At 36.6% G+C, this 8,032-nt stretch overlaps 1 long non-coding RNA gene across 1 annotated transcript; it reads right to left on the bottom strand.

Moving 5' to 3' along the window:
* Positions 1-297: 297 nt before the first annotated feature.
* Positions 298-4,623, bottom strand: LOC149072073 (uncharacterized). The gene is made up of 2 exons (XR_016194564.1): positions 4,324-4,623; positions 298-1,348 (listed from the first exon to the last, which is right to left on the bottom strand). It is a non-coding gene; the product is annotated as an uncharacterized LOC149072073 (long non-coding RNA).
* Positions 4,624-8,032: the final 3,409 nt, after the last annotated feature.

Here is an 8,032-nt window from a genome sequence, read left to right as displayed (position 1 = left end):
AAATTATGCACCCTCTCTACAATTCCATCTAAAGTACATCTGCAATCCGCGAACAAAATCAAAACCAACAAACAGTCGATACAACGCAGAAAAAAAATTTCTAAACGGAAGGAGAAAGGTTGGAAAAAATTATCTAATCTCATCGTCCCAGTCTGGATTCGAACACACACACACACACACAAGTAACCACAGTCACACGCACTAACAACCCTGCAAATACAACACACCATAACAAAATCACCATTGTATTTCACTACAAAAATCCCGACAGGGAACAAGAAATTCAAAGCAATCTAGAAAAAAAAAAAACAAGGGATAAAAAAAATACAAAGATCCAAAACAATTCCCCTCGAAAGCAGATGTCCAAAGACTTTCCTTCGCTATCACTTCGTGGCGTAGATGATAGAGCGCTAGCTCTGCCAAACTCATAAGTTAAGCAGCTTTGAGCGAGGCTCACGAAACTCGAGGTGGTTTTACCAAAAATAACAGGGCTCTATGGGTGGGGGGTGAGGGGGGGCCCGGGGGCGGAGCCCCCGGCCCCCCACCCACCACAAACCCCCTGCCGGGGGAACGGGTGGGTGGTCCCACAGGGTTCAAAAAAAAAAAAAAAAACAACAGGAACTAATTTCTTCACATAATAAGAGCTTTGCGTATGTATCTTCTGTTTATATTTTTATCTCACTACACTCTTTATTAATAATTCTGTCTCTTATTTTTCCCTCTTTTCCTTATTCTATTGCTTAATTTTCACGTAAGTAAAATTAATTCAAATCTTTCTGTAATAACAAATTAAATTAGTATTATAATCAATAAACATTACTAAAACAATGAGGAAACATCAGCGTGACTGATGGGAAAACACATATTTTTCCGGAGCAGAGAAAAAAATCAACTTACTTTCCTTCTGGAACACACATTACTTACTTGGAATAAATGGCTTCGAACTCACAATACAATATCACCCAACCACAAGAAAAACTTTTGTTTGTACAAAAATTTGCGCATCACCGCGATGACGCGCACTCACTATTCAACAATCGCGGGAACACAAAATCGCTATTCTAAACACGGATCGATCACAAACAGCACACTCTAAGCACTACGACAAATCACAAACATGCTACACGAAACACCAGAATGAATCTCAAACACACGCGGTCGAAGATAAGGACATCTCATCAATCAATCCACTAATCGGATGGCAAGACATTAAGAGACCGCAGGTGGAGTAATGGTGACTCCCGCCATTTATCTGTACTCGATCACTGGCTCATCAGAAACACAAGCCAGCACGTGTTTCCAACGAGGCGAAACTTTAGCAGAAGCATTCAAACCTTCGGAAAGTTCCCTAAAAAAATATTAAAAATAAATTAAATTAGAAATAATGGGAAAGTATATAACTGCAAAATATGTGTAATGGGAAAGAGCAACAACCAACATTTTTGCCTCAGAAACCCGCAAGATCCCACACGGTATACATAGATCTCACCCGAAAACAAAGCAATGTGGTCCACAAAACTGTCAATTCCGCGGAAAAAGGAATGGAGTTTGAAAACTGTCAATTCCACAGAAAAAAAGGAATGTACTTACCACAGGATGGCTCAAAAAACTGTCAATTCCGCAGGAAAAGAAATGTAGTTTCCTTCCACAGGATGGCTCTAAAAACTGTCAATTCAGCAGAAATGGAATGTAGTTTCTGCAGGATGGCTCAAAAAACTGTCAATTCCGCAGAAAAAGGAATGGAGTTTGAAAACTGTCAATTCCACAGAAAAAAGGAATGTAGTTTCTGCAGGACGGCTCAAAAAACTGTCAATTCTGCAGAAAAAGGAATGTAGTTTCTGCAGGATGGCTCAAAAAAACATGTCAATTCCGCAGAAAAAGGAATGTAGTTTCTGCACGATGGCTCAAAAAAAAAAGTCAATTCCGCAGAAAAAGGAATGTAGTTTCTGCAGGATGGCTCAAAAAAACATGTCAATTCCGCAGGAAAAGGAATGTAGTTTCTGCACGATGGCTCAAAAAAAAAAGTCAATTCCGCAGAAAAAGGAATGTAGTTTCTGCAGGATGGCTCAAAAAACTGTCAATTCCGCAGGAAAAGAAATGTAGTTTCCTTCCACAGGATGGCTCTAAAAACTGTCAATTCAGCAGAAATGGAATGTAGTTTCTGCAGGATGGCTCAAAAAACTGTCAATTCCGCAGAAAAAGGAATGGAGTTTGAAAACTGTCAATTCCACAGAAAAAAGGAATGTAGTTTCTGCAGGACGGCTCAAAAAACTGTCAATTCTGCAGAAAAAGGAATGTAGTTTCTGCAGGATGGCTCAAAAAAACATGTCAATTCCGCAGAAAAAGGAATGTAGTTTCTGCACGATGGCTCAAAAAAAAAAGTCAATTCCGCAGAAAAAGGAATGTAGTTTCTGCAGGATGGCTCAAAAAAACATGTCAATTCCGCAGGAAAAGGAATGTAGTTTCTGCACGATGGCTCAAAAAAAAAAGTCAATTCCGCAGAAAAAGGAATGTAGTTTCTGCAGGATGGCTCAAAAAACTGTCAATTCCGCAGGAAAAGAAATGTAGTTTCCTTCCACAGGATGGCTCTAAAAACTGTCAATTCAGCAGAAATGGAATGTAGTTTCTGCAGGATGGCTCAAAAAACTGTCAATTCCGCAGAAAAAGGAATGGAGTTTGAAAACTGTCAATTCCACAGAAAAAAGGAATGTAGTTTCTGCAGGACGGCTCAAAAAACTGTCGATTCCTCAAAAGGAATGCAACTCAAAAACTGTCAATTGCCCACATTGTGAAACAAGTATCTGACACAAAATTGCTGCAACAAAAATGTTGAAAAAATAAACAAGCCACAGTTTTTGGCACATGGCAGTTTTTAAACTGTGAAGTCAAAAAAACCCTCAAATACTGCTTTAAACATAAAATTTTCCATCGAAAATGCACACATGAATTACATGTAATGCTTAAAGTGACTATGAAATATACATAATAATCTGATTCTAATGATGTTTACACATATATATATTGTATATCAACATCTGATTTTTTTTTACTACGTGTTTAAGATGCTATATATATATATGAAATATATACGTCGATTTCTGTTATTATTAAATTATATAGAAAATCCCAGATATTTCAAACAATATTCTTATTGTACATAACATTAGAATAATGTTGAGCGAATTATCCAAAAATAATTTTTTTTCCCCTGAAAAATATCATCAGTTCATTATTAGCAAATATTTTTCATTATTACCACATTTTCTATTCTTGGGATCCAATGGTATATTTTGTAAAAATGGTGTTTTTTTTTCTTTCAAAAAAATCTCATAAAAATCTCAATATATACATTTTTTTCTTATGTAGTATGTACATTTTCTAACCTTCTACGATGGTCTTACAATCCAATAAAAACACCACCTGAAGACACCACAGAGGACAAAACAGAAAATTAGCAATGCCTTTGCTCTCCAGTCAGAGGACAAAGACCGGCGTATTACAGAAAAATCCAACTTTGCTATTTGTTGTTCGAATCGTAATATGGAAACCTGTTTCAGAATTTTCATCCAATATTTTTTTTTTAGTCAAACAATTTCTAAGAATAAATATTTAGTCTATTATATTATTATTAAATGAATCATAACGGAAAATTTTGATAAAGTAGAGAAAAATGAAAAGATAAAATGCATCGTGCAGACAGGACGAGGAGCCATACAGCTAATGACCTCGAACCAATACCCGATGCACAAAAAGCAACTATATCAACATCATCTCTCCTTCACGGCCTGTTATTTCGTTTTCAATCAATGAATTTCATTCATTTTTCAAATTCTAAGAAAATCGATTTATTAGTTTCGTTTTTCTTTTCTTTGTGGAAACTGAAAATCTGAAAAAAAATCTAAACTCATAAAATTAGTCTCCAGTCAAACTAAACCATTTCCTAACTTTGGATTCGTCCATTGAAAACTTGAGAAATCGTTGAGGTGTAGAAAAATTATCTGACGCTACATGGTAAAAATGTATCTATTCGAGACATTTCGTACCTCAAAAACTTCAAAATTGAAAATTATAATTAAATTAGAGTTCGAAAAGGAAACGTCGTAATATCAACGTTTCTCATCGTTAAGTTACACATTCATTTAGATCGTTTTCGATGGTTTAAACCAGTTCGAGTCAAAAACGCAACCCATCTTAACAAGTATAGAAACAGTCAAGGAAAACGAAAGATACAAAATCCAGAACTGTCACTCAAACGTTGTGAAAATTACACAACAGGGCTTGACAAATAGCAGAAAAAATTTTTAGTCTTAAAAAAATTTTTACCTAAGAATACGGTCAATGACTTTCCAGTCAGTTTTCCTTCGACTTTTTCGGTGCATATCACAGATATCCTGCAACAAACGGAACAAAACGCATCACACATAAAGAAAGAAAACATAATGGGAAGTAAAAATACGTAAAGATATACACGAAACCGTTGGAAAATACCCGGATTCGCACACGAAAGAAAAAAAAACAAACGGAAATTAAGTAACAACGCGAACTACCAACTAAAAAGGATGGATTCATAAAATCTAATAATTAACAAAGAGCAATCAAGAAACAAAGGAAATAAACAAAGGACCCAACAAGGAAAAGGATGCAACGGTCTCTCCCAGTTGAATCCCACCGCCAGGTAGCGCAACGATCTAACGTTTGCAGTTCGCTCTAAGCCACAAAGATGGCGCTACCGGTCCCCAAAAAAAATATATTCATATTTAGTAATTAATGCACTACTAATTTATTAATAAATTAAAAATAACATCCCGAAATATTACTCCTAAAGTAACATCAGAAAATAATAATCATCCTGAAATCGACACGATGACGATAATTAATTAACACGAAATCGAAAATAATTAACACGAAATAATTAACACGAAAGCTAAAAACCAGCATAACGAAGCAAAACAAAGACACTCACGAATAACGACGGCACAACGTTCAACCCAAATCATCACTCAAACTGGCAAGGCAAACAACCTGCCATTAAGAACCAAGCGGAAACCGCACACAGAGTAATATATATTTAAGAACATCAAATTCAAAAATAATCAATTGAAAAAATCATCACCAATCGAAACGCAATCCAACGATTCAAATAATCTTGTTTGTCAACACCGTTGCCACTCGCACAACAGTCTAAGACCAAATCCAGACGGTTAAACAAAATATCGAACTAATAAGTAATCAGTTAATCAGGGCAATTAACGACGCATCTGTCGAAATATGGAATTTTTACGCCCCCTCAGATCGAATATGCTACGTTATCAGTTTTGTCGTTCACTTATAGTCCAACTTCATTTCTCTCGCAAAACAAATGAATCATTCACGAAACTGCTATTTCAAACACAAATATATTCAGCTCGCAGTTTTTTTAAATATATAATCACACTGGAAAATATATTACATATATTCAGGATACTCCTCAATGAAAATTCGGAATTACTGAAAAAATCCAGAGAGATTCAGAACTTTATGTGTATTACACATATACGTAATTGCGCTAATTTTAGGTTCTCCTATACGATATCGCACGCACGCAACGATTATATAACAAATTCGAGCTTTTCAGTTTTCTCCGGCACGATCATATAAAAAACCTACAAAAACGGGACATATGGGAACGCTATTCAGATAACGCTATTTTCAATAACACATACATAAATTCCAGCACCTAAACATAATCCAAACACGTTGCATAACAATAAATCGCCACGTTTCATCAACATCGTCCAAAAATATTCATAGCATAACTCCGAACGAGCAAAAAGAAAATTTCGTACGATCAGAAATCTACTTCTCACGACGCGTAAATTTTAATTTTCAATTAAAAAATGTACTCCCAAGTATTAAAAGTTGAGGTATCCGTACTACGTTGAAAATATGGATTTTCATTTTTTACAAAATTTGTTTTTTACATTTGTTGTTACATGCAAGTAATAATAAAGACTGTAAACGTGTTTTACGAAGAAATTTGTAAAAATTGATTCATTGCATCCTATATTGTTGAGATTACGAACCAAAATCAAAGGTCTATCACATATATATTTTGAATCGCAGTGTTTCATAGACAAAACTTGATTTCAAAAAATTCATATCACGCAATCCTTTAAATTTTGGTTCATAACATTACTAGCAAAATCACAAAGCATTTCATTAATAAATTTTTTTTGCAATCGAGTTTCACATGAATTTTGCCTAAAAACTATAATACACGGACAAAAATTTGTCACTGTTTTGACCATTTCTATCAAAAAATGTATTTAAAGTTCACTCCAGAACCATTTTAAAGAAAAGTGACAAGAAAGGTAGTGATGTTCCTTTCAGTATTTTATAAAAATATCCCGAAAAACTTCAAGTGATCTAGAGACGTGCCGCTCACAACGATCCGTAATTAAAGTAATCTGGGTATGCAGCGTAGTGCTCTAAAACTGTCACTCAATTTCTAAAATTACGTATGAAAATCGAGTGATCTGTAAATGTACCGCTCCGTTCATTTTTCAAGTATTACGTAAGATTTTTAGCCATTTCTGACACCCTCCCCAGCAAAAAAGAATATTTCGTACCTTCATAACCCCCCGTCATCAAAATTATCATTACATTTTGCATGGAAATTTTCTTTCGCAAAAAAAAAAAGATTTTTTTTCCCGATCGTTTCGGAATCTATAATTCACGCTCGGTTTCCGATGTTTTCCACAAACAGCTTAACTACTTAAATTAACTCCGAAATAGTTTTTCAAGATGCCTATTCATTCTGCTGCAAAAACCTATCGATACTCTTTCAGCTGTAATAAATAAGTACGTATACATGATAAATAAGCCCCTTGGCACATTTACAGAATTCGGCCGCTTTTTGTATTGCAATCCCTCCCCCTCAAAGAATACTGCAAAACAGTACACTGAATTCTGAGATATATTTCGACTTCTTATCGCAGCACTAACTCAATGAGATCAACGTACTGTTCCGAATGTAAATAAAGCACGTTTAATTCGTTTCGCAGTGCGGTCCTGCCTCTCTCTCGTGCATTAAAAACATGAAATTAGTTGCGCCAAGACGTACACGATAACACCCGTTTCATCTCCAAACAAAAAAACAACTCGTCGGCGCGATAGGCAAGTCAATAACCGGCTCGCCTAGAGTATCGGGCGCTGCGAGTTCGACGCCGTCCTCGTCGGAAAACTTTCTCGAAATCGGATCGCACCGAAGGGGGGGGGGGAAAAAAAAAAAAACGGACGCGAGCTTCAACCCGGACAATCGATTGTTTATAGCGGCACAATCGATTGTTTATAGCGGCACAATCGATTCCAACGCGCGACACCATCGATGTCGACGGCCGGCTATCGCTCCCGTTTTGCGGCACCATCGATAGAGACGGGCGGTAATCGATGTTGCGGCACGGTGCCGACGTCGCCTCCGAATACCGCTCGCGAAGCCCAAAAAAAAGCCCAAAAAAAAGCCCAAAAAAAAGCCCAAAAAAAAGCCCAAAAAAAATAATTTTTTTTGTTTTTCATCTTTTTTTCAGCTTCTTCAATTCCACCTAGTCCGTCGTCCTCATCGGAGTTGCAGAAAAAAAAGAAAAAAATTTTCATCCCTGAAAAAATCACAAGTCCGAAAAAAAATTTTTTTAAACGGCGGGAGTAAATGACAGTTGCATCGTGATCCCCGAAGCCTCCTCTACCGACTCATGTGGTTTGTGGGCGGATCAACGAGATTCCCACTGTCCCCATCTTTCGCCCAACCATCTTTCACCCAACCAACCGAGGAAAAAAAATTTTTTTGAAAAAAATTTTTTTTTTCGTTTTTTTTCTAATGAAATGAATGAAACTCAACTCGCTGACTAACCCAACCCACGGAGACACATTGTTTTCAATGGCAGCCGATCAGCAATCGACGAGAAACGGTCAAATTCGAGTGAACCGGTCCGAGGGCGGGTAAACGGCGGGAGTAAAGGAGACTTGCAACGTGACCCTCCGGGCACCCTCTCTCGAA

This window comes from Pholcus phalangioides, unplaced genomic scaffold (assembly GCF_987345545.1).
Source record: "Pholcus phalangioides strain wild (caught in Gottingen) unplaced genomic scaffold, Ppha-v1.0 ptg000018l_1, whole genome shotgun sequence".
Lineage (NCBI taxonomy): Eukaryota > Metazoa > Arthropoda > Arachnida > Araneae > Pholcidae > Pholcus > Pholcus phalangioides.
Note: the sequence above shows the minus strand (reverse complement) of the source record. Positions and strands in the feature narration are given on the sequence as shown.